The sequence below is a fragment of the Natator depressus genome, chromosome 14 (assembly GCF_965152275.1).
Source record: "Natator depressus isolate rNatDep1 chromosome 14, rNatDep2.hap1, whole genome shotgun sequence".
NCBI classification, from domain to species: Eukaryota; Metazoa; Chordata; order Testudines; family Cheloniidae; genus Natator; species Natator depressus.
Window position 1 is genome coordinate 34,877,391 of NC_134247.1, and position 14,987 is coordinate 34,892,377.

The window sequence follows — 14,987 nt, forward strand, 5'->3', positions numbered from 1 at the left end:
TCACTGGGGGAGGCGCCCGGGTCCCTGCACAGTGGACACGTCTCTCTCAGGAGTCTGGCTCCGCTGGACAGAGCTCACGGGATGAAGCAGGGGGGCTGGAGCCCCAGAGGATCAGTCCAGGAGATGGTGAGGCCACGTGGCCTCCCCTGAAGGGAGAGTGAGACCCTTTGGGGGTCTGGCCTATCGAAGGGGATCCTCCAAGGGACTGTTCCAAAGCTGGGGGCGCAGCACGGATCCTGTGGATCTGGGACGGTATGTGTGTGAGGGTGTTCCCCCTGCAGGAGGCTGTGGGATCTCCTGTGTATTTGTGTGTGTGTGTTTTGTTGTTGTCCCCTGCTGGAGGGAATGAGACCTGCTCAGTGTGTGGGTGCAGGTGCATGCATCCTTGCTGTCCTCTTCCCTCGCTTGGGTGTGGGGGTGTGTGCGTATTTCCCTTCTGCGCCCTCTTGGAAGGAAGGACACTTGTTCTCTGAGAGGGGGTGGGTGAGGGGGGAGAAGTGCAAGCTGCTTTGTGACGCATGGAGACAGCTCAGTTCTGGCCTGGGCCTGGCCTGGCAGGGGCTGCCGGAGCTCAGAACTCCACAGAAATACCAGAGCTCTGAGGACGCAGGGCCTGGGCCAGGCTCCTTCGCCTGCGTGCTGCAGACAGGACAGGAGCACTGCAGGAGGAGAGCTGCCGGTCACAACTGTGGTGCATTGACAGAGCTCTGGTGGGGGGTGAACTTGGATCGCAGAGGGTCAGGACGGATGGGAACTATCAGCGCTGTGTGTTTGGGGCAGGGCGGCTATGACAGCTCCTTGCTGTGATGTATGGGCAGTGTTAGGACGGGCACAACAGGGGTATTGTCAGTCAGGGCTGAGATCCCTCAGCAGAGCTGTCAGTGAGTCAGGGCTGGGACCGCAGGGGGCTGCGGGTCAGGATTGAGGGGCAGCAGCACAGCTGTGTGTGTGTGAGCCCAGAGATGGAACGGGGTGGGGGAGAAGGGGGCTGTGGGTTAGGACCGAGGTAGGGGTTGCGGGCAGGACAGCAATGCCCGTCAGTCACAGGCCTAGAAACCCGGAATTGCCATTTGCTCGCTGCCCCTGGGCCATGACGCCTTTGCTAACCTCCTGGGAAACTGAGGTTTGTTTACATGTCTGTTTCACTGCAGCCCCCCCCCCCAACCCCCTCACATTCCCTCACTACCTGAGGGTCTGATGGAATTTACGAAGGGGGGGATCACCTGTCACGGGCGCTGGGAATGAATGGCTTGACTCCTTTGGCTTTACCCATCGGGGCTATCTGCATAGGAACAGACCCATCCCTTCCTTTGTCTAACTTTAATCAATGCCTCTGACTTTCTGTTCTAATCAGCCCCCACGAGACTGGCATTTCCCGGCAGTGTTGCCATTCTAATGGCCCGCGGCGGGACCCATTAAAGCAACGAGTAACTTTGTTTCTGCTGCTGGCCCGTAATGCCTCGAGAGGGTTGTCAGCTCTCCAGGCCGGGCCCCGCCCTGTGCTGGGCTGAGCCCTTCTCGGAGTGCTCATTAAGACATGCGAAGTTCTAATGACCAGTGTGTCCTCCTGTCGGTCTCGGTACACTCACAGACGCTGCAAGGCTAATTGGAGAGAGTTCTTTTTAGAAGGAGCTTTGCTCATGGGAATGGTTTTAATGAGCACAGAATGAAGCAGCCTTTTGGGTTGGTTTTTTTTTTGTTTTTTTAAATATTTTTGTCCTAAGCAGATCGTCAGTGAAATTAATGTGTTTCTAATGAAATGGATCCAGGCTGTACAGAAGGTCACCATCGCCTCCTGCAGCACCCCTTAGAGCCCCCCTCAGCTGCGCTGGGTGCTGCCTCTGTCTTCCCCCCGGAGATCACTTTGACTTTAAGGCTAGTAGGGACCATCATGATCATCTGGTCTGCCCTCCTGCACATCGCAGGCCACAGAACCTCACCCACCCACTCCTGGAATAGACCCCCAACCTCTGGCTGAGTTACTGAAGTCCTCAAATCTTGATTTAAAGACCTCAAGTGACAGACAATCCACCATTTACACTAGTTCAAGCCAGCAAGTAAGCTTCGATGCTGCACCTGGAGGGAAACCAGGGCTTGATAGGGCCTAATGGCAGGTGAAGCCCAGCTGTGGGAGGAGCTGGGCGAGCATTATCAAGCCAGGAAGCCCATGTAGGAACGAGCTGCTGGGAGGCAGGATGTCTGCAGTTGTTCCTTGGAGAGAAAGGGAGTTGGTCTGGGACAAGGAGGAGATCCAGGGGGATAAAGAAGCCCTGGAGCTGTGCCCTGAGCCAGGGAGTCTGACAAGAGATCTAGAGGAGTGAAGTAGCTAAGGGGTGTGGAGGAAGCTCCAGGGGTGAACCCAGAGGAAGGCAAGGAGATAGAGCGCTGGGCTGCAGCAACCGGGTCTGAGACTGAGCAGGCCTCGCGTGCCAGTCAGAGGGTACCTGGGTCCCCCCACCAGCAAAGTGGCCCAGGACCTGGCGTTGGGACAGAAGCTGCCTGAGAAGGCGAATGGACAGCTTGTCGGCTGGGACTGCGTTACCCTGGGGTACCACATAGTGACCTGGCCGGAGGGCTGAGTCACAAGAAGGGAGCACCCTGAATTATAGGGAGGGGTAGCAATGTAAGCAACTAATGGAAGAGGACACCAGATGGGGAGAGAACTGATTCCCAGACCGAGCCAGGAGGAGGTGTCCCTGTGTTGAGTCACTCCTTTCCCAGGGAGATGAGGCTGAGATTTCAAAAGTGCCGAGGGGATTTGGATGTCCACAACCAGCTGAATGGCAGTGAAAGTCTGTGTGTGTCTGTACTAAGGTCAGGGCTAGCTCATGCGCATTTACAGAGATGTCCTGGTCACTCCAATTTATGGTCCCCACACAGCTCTGCAGTATTTTGGGGGGCGGGGGGAAGGGCCCTGCCTGTCTGCCTATGGGGGTCTGACCCCTTCTTCTAGTCTCCTCCTACCTGAATCAGGTTCAGGTGGAGCTTGCCCTTCTGTGGGCCAGGATCTGGGGAGCCCTTGCCCCTCTGGATGGGGGAGCTGAGAGCAGGCAGGCTTGGGGCATGCACCGAGGACACGCTGCTGAGAAGGGGGGTGCTTGACACACCAGAAACTCTCCAGCCCTGGGGTGGGGGGAGAGGAACTCCCTCTGAAGTGAATGGGGGCAGTTCACGTGCCTCAGAGCTGTGCTTTCAGGCTGTATTGAGCCCTCCTGGGTGTTCTCTTTCAGCTGAGAACCTCTCAGGGAGATGAGTGGGCCACTTCCCACCTCTCTGAGCCCAAACTGCTGCAGATAGAGGGGGGGATGCCCTCCCCTTCATTCTCCCCCAGCTTCATACAGTAATGGAGTGCCAGGGCAGCTCTGCCCTAGCCAAGGCTGGGAAGCCCTTCTTGTTAAGTGGATGACTCCAAGTGCTCTAAAATTCACATGCTTATGCAGATTGTCTTAAAACTTGCCATAGCAGTCCTGGTAGCAACTGCAAACATTGCGAGGCACTGCTATTGCACTAAACCAGTGGTTTTCAGCCTGTAGTCCACAGCTCCCTTTGGGGTCTGTAGTCTTCCTAAGATTTCCAGAGGGGTGCATACCTTCCTTGGAAATTTTTTAGAGGTCTGCAAATTAATAAAGCTTGAAAGTCACTTCACTATAACCAAAGTATGGGGAGGAACACTGCGGAATCACAGAGCAACTGTGTGGCTGAGGGGAAAGCTCATGCCCTTCCATACCATTGCGTTCAGCAAAACTCAAACTTCGGGTAAGGTAAAAGCCCGAGTCACCTTAACTCTGCCCTCAGTGCGTGCTGCTCCTTCCCCCACCCCCACCCCCACCCCCACCCCCATGACCCAAATACACACACTGCCTCTCTGCCTTGTCACGGCAATGGATGGATACATCTGCAGCTGCCTGGCCCTCAGTGCTGAGCCAAGTCCTGTAAAATGTAACCAGACTTTTACAACTCTGATGCTTCTCGGGGTGCCCAGGGCTGGGAGTCACCTTGTTACCCCCTGCCTCCAGCACGAGTGAGTCCTGCCTGTGCTGGCTGAGTGAGAGCTCCGGACACAACTGGCTGCTCAGACGCTCTCCTTTGGTCTCTACCAGCCCTGCAGCCTCACAATCGATGCTCCCTAGCTCCTGAGTCCCTTCAAAGTGTCCCCTTCTGGCATCCACCCCGATCGCTGGATTCCTTAGTTTCACCTTATCGCCCCCGGTCCTCTGTCACACAGCACTTGAGTTCAGTCACAGTAAAACAAAAGGGAATTTATTTAAGAAAGAACAGAGATTCACACAGAAACAAGTGTGAGTGACAGAAGCAAATGGCTACATACAAAACAAAATCATAAAGCACAAACTAGGGCCTAAGCTTACTCATGGTCACCTTTCCTATCTAATAAAGTAGATTCTCACCCCAAAGTTCAGTCTGTCATAGGGATTGCTGGCCCCACGGAGCTAGGACCTGGTCTTTCATAAAGCACCCCTGCTCGGCCAGGTACCTCCTCGGTGAATGAGTGCAGGCTCTTTCTCCTGTCATGTATGGAATCAGTCTTTTGTCTTTATTCCCAGACAGGGCCGTCCCCTCGCTGTCATTTCATCTTTTTCGCTTCCACAGCGTTTTGATGTTTATAGTGTCTTTGGCTTCCGTTGATTGTTCTGGATTGGTAGACAACTGAGCGATACATTACATAATAGATGAGCCAGGGAGGGATGACAACTCCCTCCCAGTTAAATGGGCCATCACCGAGACACGATTCCCTGCTGACTAACTCTTACTCCAAGACCGTAAGGGCAAAACGTTTAGTACAGCTACATTATTCCCTATATGTGCACCTCCCAATAACTGAGTATCGGTACGTTACAAGCTTGCAGTAGACAGCTTGGATGCTACCCTTTATGGATAAACACCATGAAGTGATGTATTAGTTGTAGTGAGTTTGTCAGTTCTGAGACAGGAGTTGCTTGTAAACAGCAAACTCTTTGCCAGTTGGCACCAAGGGTCCCCTGTGTCACAACAACCCCTTCGCTGTTGCATGCACGATACCAACTAACCCTATGCTTTCCCTACCCATCATTAAAGCTGCAGACCACTCTCTCATCCCATCTCACTGCTGTCAATACCCGTTCCAATACAGAATCATTTAGGTCAGTGGTTTTCAAGTGTTTTTTCATTTGTGGACCTCTAAAAAATTTTGAATGGAGGTGCAAACCCCTTTGGAAACCTTAGACATAGTGTGCGGATCCCAGGTTGAAAACCACTGATTTAGGTTATGTCAATAGCAGGGCACTGGGGTCATCTTGTCCCGGGCAGTGAGGACCTCTCAAGGTTCCTTCCCACCCTGCATTTCTGTGATTCACACAGGAACTTAGAGTGGAGCAACTCCTAGCTTGTCAGCGGCAAGGACATCCTTGGGGTTCACGATGCCTGAGATAGGTACTCAGGCTCCCTGAAAAATGAATGGGGAGTGATGGGTCTAAGACTGGGAGTCACAAAAGCCAGCGTGCTCTGCAGGCAGGCACCTAAGGTAGCCCCTGGGAGATGCTAAGCACAGGAGTGTGTCCCAAACCCGTTCCCTCAAAAAGTTCAGCACCTAAATCCTGGCTGGAGGGAGGTGCATCCTTCTGACTGGGGCTCTCAGCCCCTCTCTTTGAATCAGACGCAGCTGCCCCGTAACTCTGAGCCTCAGGGGGTACAGCACTCCCCCAGCACATGGGAGACCCTGGATCCAGTCCCCCTGCTCTAAAGGCGTGTTCATTATTTAAAGTCAATCAATTATGACCCTACTTGGAGCGTAGCTTTTAGAAGGAGACTCCAGCCTTCCTGTAAAGTCTCCAGATGATGGCAACTCCACCACATCCCTTGGTAAATGGTTCAGAGTTGCTCCAAGACAGGGGTTGGCAACGTGTCTGTACACAGAGACAAGTGTCTGTAGTAAAAATTGTGATGTCCATGGCTATTTGAATCTGGTTTGAAGGACTGAAAGACATAACCCTTCCTGCAATGTCTGTCATTAAGTCCAGTAATTTTGTCAAGTGTCCGTCGCACAACATGGTGGTGCTGACCTGTGCTCCAAGAACGATTTGGGGATCTGGAAAACCAACCTTACAGTGAAAGACTCAAGAACCTCAAACTATGTAACTTAACAGGGAGACGGTGAGCAAAGCTTCCACAAAGAGTTGACTAGAAGTACCTACAGGGAGGGTGTTGGTGGTTGCCAGGGACTCTGCAGTCTCCTAGACAAAGGCGAAATGAGAGCCAATGGCTGGCAGCAGAAGGGAGACAAATTTGGGCGAGAAAGAAGGGGCACATTTTTAACAGTGAGGGCAATTGGCCATTGGAACAGTTTGTCCAGGACTGTGGTGGATTCTGGGTCATTTGCAGTCCTTAAATCAGGGCTGGATGCCTCCTTCTAAAAGATCCTCTCTAGCTCCGGGACAAGCCATGGGTGTTGCCGGGGGTGGGCTCAGGCTAGAGGGGGTTCACCCCCTGCCAGATCTGAGCGAGCCTCCCGCTTGGTGAGAGCCCGCTGGCTGCCCAGCAGGAGGACGAGCAGGGAGAGTCCCCGTGGCCCGGTGTGGTGCTGTGGGCAGAGTCCATCCTGAGCATGCCCAGCGTGCCAGGCCTGTCCCCAGTGTGGGGAGTTAGATGGAGGGAGGGGAGGAGAGGAGAGGGGGAAGGGGCTGCAGAGGAGGGAGGGAGACAGACACAGCCAGCTGCTGCCACCAGCACTGCCACACGGCTCCCTGTGTTCCCAGCCCCCCACCGCCCTTTCCTTTCCCCCTCCAAACCCCCATCATAGACCCCCGCAATTAATTTCTTCCCACAGTGCCCCTCAACCCTCTCCCATAGCCCCCCAACCAACCCTCTGCCATAGACCCGCAATACCCTCCTGCAGTCCCCAGCCAACACCCTCACCACAGACCCCCATATAACCCCCAACCCTCCCCACAGCTCCTGTTTAAACCCATCCAACCCCCTTTTACCCCATCCCCAAATAAACACATCCACACACCCCTGGAGAAACCCAAACCCCACAAAATCTCCTTCTGCCACACCCCCCACCCACCACACTTCACCAACCCCCTTCTCCCCACATATATCCACCTCATGGCACACCCCTCCAACTAAACACCCTCAGAAAACATCACCCTGACAGCACCCCCTCACCCCCACCCAGACCTACCCCTGCCGCTGCTCATCATCCCCCAGCCCCATTCCCTAATAAACCCACCTCTGAAAACCGTCCCTGTGTCCCCATCCCCCACCATCCTCAAACCACTTCCCTCCCCACACCTCCCTCTGTCTTCACCCCAGCCCTCCTGCCACTGCTCCAGCACCCCGACTCCCCCCAGGGCCCTTTTGTGGCCCCCAACACCCACGTCCATCTACCCTACCCATCAGCCCGAATGCCCCCAGCTCCTGGCTACACCAACCCCCCTCTCCCTTCTTCAGTCGCTCCGGTCCCCTGGGGCTCATCCCGGAACCCCCCACAGGGCCCCTCACCGCTTTACCCTGGCACCAGCATCCTACCTTTACCATATGTGAGGCTGGGGACCTTTTCCCTCCTCCTTAGCCCTCCCCTTCCTGGTCCCCTTGGGGTGGTCGGAGGTCTGAGCCCCACTCATTGGAATGAGCCGCCCAGCAAATCTGAGAGTGGGGAGAGCCAACAGGCCAGAGCAGGGAGCCGGGCCCAGCCCCACAGGAAGCTGCTGTGGGGTGAGTGTGGGGCAGGCTGGCTCTCCAACCTCCCTCCCCTCCTTGCTGGGGCCTCATCTCCGCACCAGGCTGGGATAGAGAAAGCGACCCCGACACCGGAGAGTGGGGCCTGACCATTTCACTGAGCTCCCCCAAAAGGGTATCTTCACCAGCCTCCTAGGGCGATGGGCCTGAGGGGGGAATCGCTGGCTGGAAAGCTCCAGCCTCTGCTATGCGGGAGATGTGACTAAAATGATCAGAATGGATTTTTTTCACCTTAAAATCTATGCATCTAGGAGCTCCTCTCCCCCCAGGAACAGTGGGTTAACGGGGAAGTGTGGGTCTTGCAGGGTGGAGAGGAGGTGTGTGCACATGGGCGGGGCGAGGACTGTGAGTCTGGGCCCCTCTCTCTTTCCTCAGCTGAGTAGAAAGGAGCACAGTGCAAACCACCTCCAAAGGTTTTGACAGAAAACTGAAAACAACAGAACATTTTTTTGAGAGAGAGAGAAAGAGAGAGAGAGAGGAAAAAAAAGGTGGGTGAGGTGTTATCTTTGATTGGTCCAGCTTCTCTTGGTGAGAGAGACAAGCTTTCATGCTTACACAGAACTCTTCTTCAGTCTAGGAAATGTACTCGGTGTCACAGCTAAGTACAAGGTGGAACAGATAGTTTATCATAGTTCGCACACATTTCAGGGGACCATTCAAGTTGAAATGTCCCATTTAGTTGGGGATTGGTCCTGCTTTGAGCAGGGGGTTGGACTAGATGACCTCCTGAGGTCCCTTCCAACTCTGAGATTCTATGATTCTATGATTAACACCTGTCAGGGTTCCTTCCCCACTCTGAACTCTGGGGTACAGATGTGGGGACCCACATGCAAGACCCCCTGAGCTTATTTTTACCAGCTTAGGTTAAAAACTTTCCCGAGGCACAAACTCCACCTTGTCCTTGAACAGTATGCTGCCACCACCAAGTGATTTAGACAAAGAATCAGGAAAAGGACCACTTGGAGTTCCTGTTCCCCCCAAATATCCCCCCAAGCCCTTACATCCCCTTTCCTGAGGAGGCTTGAGAACAATATCCTAACCAATTGGTGCAAAGTGAACACAGACCCAAATCCCTGGATTTTTGGACACTGAAAAAAAAATCAATCAGTTCTTAAAAGAAGAATTTTTTTTTAAAAAGGTTACAGTTTGTTGTAATAAGCCATAAATCTAGTGTCTCTATTCAGTTAATGATTTTTAGTGTCTTGCAAAGTTATGAATTTAAGTTCCCAGGCTCATCTTTTGACAGGGTTGTGCAGATTTCTTTTGAGAATGAGGACCGAGAGGTCAGATGCAGAGTGAAGGCTTTGTGAAAAGTATCATTAAACAATTACAATCCACACTTGATGGGGATCACATTCTGAAAGAAATCTTTCCTGAACCCTCACTTCTGGCTTTCAAACAACCCCCCATCCTTTCCAACCTCACCATCAGAAGCAAGTTCCCCACAGATCAGGACACACCAACTCAAAGCCGCATCAGACCCTGCCAGAACAACAGATGCAAAAGCAGCAGACATATCTCCTCTGCTACAATGAGCAATACTTCCCCCAACACACCTTTCAAGATCCATGGGTCCTATCTGTGCCTATCATGACATGTGGTGTACCTCATCCAGTGAATCAAATGCCCAGACAACAGCTATGTGGGTGAAACCAGACAATCACTATGCTCTCAAATGAACTGACACAGAAAAATTATAAAAGACAAACACTGTATCACCTTTGGGTGAACACTTTTCACCAAGAGATCACTCTATAGCTGTCCCTTGAAATATGTTAACTACTTATGTTAAACAATCTGTTCCACCTTGTATTTAGCTGACACACTGAGTACATTTCCAAGTCCTGAAGAAGAGCTCTTCTGTCTAAGCTTGAGTCTCTCACCAGCAGAAGATGGTCCAATAAAAGATATTACCTCACCCGCCTTGTGTGATGGGATCCCTGGGGTACAACCTGGAGCTGTGGGACTGCTGTGTCCCCTTAACTCTCCAGCCTGGGCTGTCTCTCACAATACTATGCCAGTGATAAGCAGCAAACCCCTCCAGGTGCTGTGATCACTCAGCCATCATCTTGCGGAGACCCACACCCAGTTAAATTGCATAAATGTTCTCCAAGCCAGTCATGAATTATACAGAGAGAGGCACCAATCAATTACCCCAGCCTTGCTCCCTAGAAACATACCGTCTTACACTGTGCACTGGATATAAGCTGTTCAGGAAGGACAGGAAGGGCAGAAAAGGTAGGGGAGTTGCACTGTATGCAAGAGATCAGTATGACTGCTCAGAGCTCAAGTATGAAACTGCAGAAAAACCTGAGAGTCTCTGGATTAAGTTTAGAAGTGTGAGCAACAAGGGTGATGTCGTGGTGGGAGTCTACAATAGACCATCAGACCAGGGGGATGAGGTGGACGAGGCTTTCTTCCAGCAACTCTCAGAAGATACTAGATCACAGGCCCTGGTTCTCATGGGAGACTTCAATCACCCTGATATCTGCTGGGAGAGCAATACAGTGGTGCACAGACAATCCAGGAAGTTTTTGGAAAGTGTAGGGGACAATTTCTTGGTGCAAGTGCTGGAGGAACCAACTAGGGGCAGAGCTCTTCTTGACCTGCTGCTCACAAACTGGGAAGAATTAGTAGGGGAAGCAAAAGTGGATGGGAACCTGGGAGGCAGTGACCATGAGATGGTCGAGTTCAGGATCCTGACACAAGGAAGAAAGGAAAGCAGCAGAATACAGACCCTGGACTTCAGAAAAGCAGACTTTGACTCCCTCAGGGAACTGATGGGCAAGATCCCCTGGGAGAATAACATGAGGGCAAAAGGAGTCCAGGAGATCTGGCTGTATTTTAAAGAATCCTTATTGCGGTTACAGGGGCAAACCATCCCAATGTGTAGAAAGAATAGTAAATATGGCAGGTGACCAGCTTGGCTTAACAGTGAAATCCTTGCTGCTCTCAAATACAAAAAAGAAGCTTACAAGAAGTGGAAGATTGGACAAATGACCAGGGAAGAGTATAAAAATATTGCTCGGGCTTGCAGGAGTGAAATCAGGAAGGCCAAATCACACCTGGAGTTGCAGCTAGCAAGAGATGTTAAGAGTAACAAGAAGGGTTTCTTCAGGTATGTTAGCAAGAAGAAGAAAGTCAAGGAAAGTCTGGGTCCCTTACTGAATGAGGGAGGCAACCTAGTGACAGAGGATGTGGAAAAAGCTAATGTACTCAATGCTTTTTTTGCCTCTGTCTTCACGAACAAGGTCAGCTCCCAGATTACTGCACTGGGCAGCACAGAATGGGGAGAAGGTGACCAGCCCTCTGTGGAGAAAGAAGTGGTTCGGGACTATTTAGAAAAGCTGGACGTGCACAAGTCCATGGGGCCGGATGCGTTGCATCCGAGAGTGCTAAAGGAGTTGGCGGATGTGATTGCAGAGCCATTGGCCATTATCTTTGAAAACTCATGGCGATCGGGGGAGGTCCCAGATGACTGGAAAAAGGCTAATGTAATGCCCACCTTTAAAAAAGGGAAGAAGGAGGATCCTGGGAACTACAGGCCAGTCAGCCTCACCTCACTCCCATGATAGAAAAATCATGGAGCAGGTCCTCAAGGAATCAATTCTGAAGCACTTCGAGGAGAGAAAGTGATCAGGAACATTCAGCATAGATTCACCAAGGGCAAGTCATGCCTGACTAATCTTCTATGATGAGATAACTGGCTCTGTGGATGAGGGGAAAGCAGTGGACGTGTTGTTCCTTGACTTTAGCAAAGCTTTTGACACGGTCTCCCACAGTATTTTTGCCAGCAAGTTAAAGAAGTATGGGCTGGATGAATGGACTATAAGGTGGATAGAAATCTGGCTAGATTGTAGGGCTCAACGGGTAGTGATCAATGGCTCCATGTCTAGTTGGCAGCCGGTGTCAAGTGGAGTGCCCCAGGGGTCGGTCCTGGGGCCGGTTTTGTTCAATATCTTCATAAATGATCTGGTGGATGGTGTGGATCGCACCCTCAGCAAGTTTGCAGATGACACTAAACTGGGAGGAGAGGTAGATACGCTGGAGGGCATGGATAGGATACAGAGGGACCTAGACAAATTGGAGGATTGGGCCAAAAGAAATCTGATGACGTTCAACAAGGACAAGTGCAGAGTCCTGCGCTTAGGACAGAAGAATCCCATGCACCGCTACAGACTAGGGACCGAATGGCTCGGCAGCAGTTCTGCAGAAAAGGACCTAGGGGTTATAGTGGACGAGAAGATGGATATGAGTCAACAGGGTGCCCTTGTTGCCAAGAAGGCCAATGGCATTTTGGGATGTATACGTAGGGGCATTGCCAGCAGATCGAGGGACGTGATCGTTCCCCTCTATTCGACACTGGTGAGGCCTCATCTGGAGTAGTGTGTCCAGTTTTGGGCCCCACACTACAAGAAGGATGTCGAAAAATTGGAAAGAGTCCAGCGGAGGGCAAGAAAAATGATTAGGGGACTGGAACACATGACTTATGAGGAGAGGCTGAGGGAACTGGGATCATTTAGTCTGCGGAAGAGAAGAATGAGGGGGGATTTGATAGCTGCTTTCAACTACCTGAAAGGGGGTTCCAAAGAGGATAGCTCTAGACTGTTCTCAGTGGTAGCAGATGACAGGACAAGGAGTAATGGTCTCAAGTTGCAGTGGGGGAGATTTAGGTTGGATATTAGGAAACCTTTTTCACTAGGATGGTGGTGAAACACTGGAATGCGTTACCTAGGGAGGCGATGGAATCTCCTTCCTTAGAAGTTTTTAAGGTCAGGATTGACAAAGCCCTGGCTGGGATGATTTAGTCGGGGATCGGTCCTGCTTTGAGCAGTGGGTTGGACTAGATGACCTCCTGAGGTCCCTTCCAACCCTGATATTCTATGATTCTATGATTCTATGATGTCATTGACCCTCCTTATACTTTCTCTCCAGGTGCTAGAAAGATCCTTGCTGTGAGGTGGGGTCGGGGAGTACCCATTGTGTACCTGCCCTCTGAGGAGTCTCTGGGAGAGTGGATTTTTCTTGATGGGCCATCAACGCCTCTCTGGCCAGTGATGGGTGCCCCTTTGTTGTTACTGAAAGGCCAGCTGTGCCCATCTCCCAACCTCAGTTTATTTCAATAACACATTTAGCAGTTCTTCATAACATCACATACAATGATAGTACCCACAATTCAACAGGATACTAATGTTCAGCAGATCCAGACTTCTTAAATGATCCCTCCCAAGGCACACTTTGTACCAAACACAGCATCCTCCTATCCCAGTGGTGAATAGGGGGGCCCAGGGTGCTATTTTGAGGTACAGAGGGTCACAGCTTGTCTTTGTAATATTCTGGGACCAACACAGCCACAACAGTGCATGACTTTTTTTTAATTTTTTTTTTTACAGTTTCCATCTGAAGGTTTTCAGATGTCAGTTGCCAAAAAGCAAAAAAAAATTTCATTTTTCAGGTTTCAGTTATTTTGATGAAAAGTCAAAATCTTCTCTCCCCTCCTCCCCCTGCAAAATTCCAACCATCTGTATCACTCTTAAATTTATATGTATATGTGTGTGTGTGCAAGCACACACATCTCTTGTATACTGCATTTCTGTATCAGGGCCCACTTAGACCCTCCTTCTTTCACAATAGAAACCAGATTGATTGGTCCTCATTTCATTCAACTAGTCTGACTTCTTTGTGAGGGCCAGACATTTCCTGACAGCTTTTCTCAGGGCCTCCTTGACCTCTCTGTTTCTCAGGCTGTAGATGAGAGGATTGGCCAGGGGAGTCAGGACTGTGTAGCAGACAGAGAACACTTTGTTCAGGGCTCTCAGGTTGCTGGATTTCGGTAGCATGTAGACAATCATTATGGTCCCATAGAAAAGTGTTACCACGCTGAGGTGAGAGAAGCAAGTGGAAAAGGCCTTTTGCCTCCCGGTGGTGGAAGGGATTCTCAGGATGGTGCTAACAATACAAACACAGGATGTCAAGGTTCATAGAAATGGGGAAATTGCATCTGGGAAGGAAAATATGTAAAGAACCAGCATAATCTGACTGGTGTCACTGCAGGAGAGCTTTAGCATTGGGATGAGATCACAAAAGAAATGGTCCATTACATTGGGACCACAGAAAATTAATTGTGACATAAAACGCATCATTATTGTACAAGGTAGAAATCCACTTATCCAACACCCAGCTGCTAGCTGGAGGCACAACTTACCATTCATACAGGTTCCATAGTGCAGTGGTTTGCATATGGCTAAACACCGATCATAAGACATCGCTGCCAGGAGAGAACACTCTGTAGTTGTTAGAAAACAAAAGAAAAAAAACTGTGTCATGCAGCCCCCCACAGAAATGGTTCTGTCCCCAGTCAGGAGACTGGCCAGCATTCTGGGCAGGAGGGCAGAAGTGTAGCAGGTCTCCAGGCAGGACAAGTTCCCCAGGAAGAAGTACATGGGGGTGTAAAGGTGCTGATCAGTTACAACTAGAGCAATGATGAGGAAGTTCCCTGCCATGGTCACAATATAGATCACTAGGAAAACCAGAAAGAGAAGGATCTGCAGTTCAGGGAGATCCCCAAACCCCAGGAGGATGAATTCTGTCACATCTGTTTGATTTTCTGCATCTCCTTTCTCCATGAGCTGCATCCTGTGATCGTGAAAAGTAATGAACATCGAAAGATTTGGCTGTACCATGAAATTAGATAGATTTCCATCTTTTGATCCCATAAGAGTTCCCACTGCAAACTGAGAGCTGGGTTTATATTCTCTCACAACAGAGAAACTTCTTCACTTCAGATAGATTCCCCCACACCCCAAAGAGTCACTCAGTTAACTTGCCCCTCTTCTGCCCCATACCCCAACTTTTTTCATTAATTGATTCTTAGATTTAAGACCAAAAGGGACCATTTGGGGATGGAGGTTGGCACAACTGATTAAAAGAGCTTTAAACTAGAAACTTGGGGGAGATGTTCATGTAATCTCCATGCCTGATTCTAAGATTGAGAGGGTGGAAAATCAAGTCAGAAAGATACAGCAATGGAGAAAGGAGCCACAGTGGGTCATAGAATGGACATTAAGAGGAAAGATAGGGACACTGGAAGGATAGGTGACACTGGAAGAAGAATAACTGTACCCGATCAGGCAAGGAATGTGGGCGAAGCCAAGCAGCAACAGATAAGATGTTTGTACACCAATGCAAGGAGCCTGGGTGACAAAATGGATTAACTAGAACTACTGGTGCTGGAAGTGAAACCAGATATTATA

General features: G+C 50.7%; 2 protein-coding genes and 1 pseudogene across 2 annotated transcripts in view; 1 reads left to right on the forward strand and 2 right to left on the reverse strand.

The window, feature by feature from the left end:
• LOC141998857 (E3 ubiquitin-protein ligase TRIM21-like) overlaps positions 1–14,987 on the reverse strand; it is a 302,786-nt gene that overhangs the window by 222,503 nt on the left and 65,296 nt on the right. The window lies entirely within an intron of this gene.
• Positions 35–14,987, forward strand: part of LOC141998748 (olfactory receptor 2AP1-like) — a 34,406-nt gene continuing 19,453 nt past the window's right edge. Inside the window, exon 1 of the mRNA XM_074971748.1 lies at positions 35–252. The gene's annotated coding sequence lies outside the window, so the exon portion shown is untranslated. The remainder of the gene's footprint in view (positions 253–14,987) is intronic.
• LOC141998744 (olfactory receptor 5B21-like) lies at positions 13,401–14,417 on the reverse strand (annotated as a pseudogene).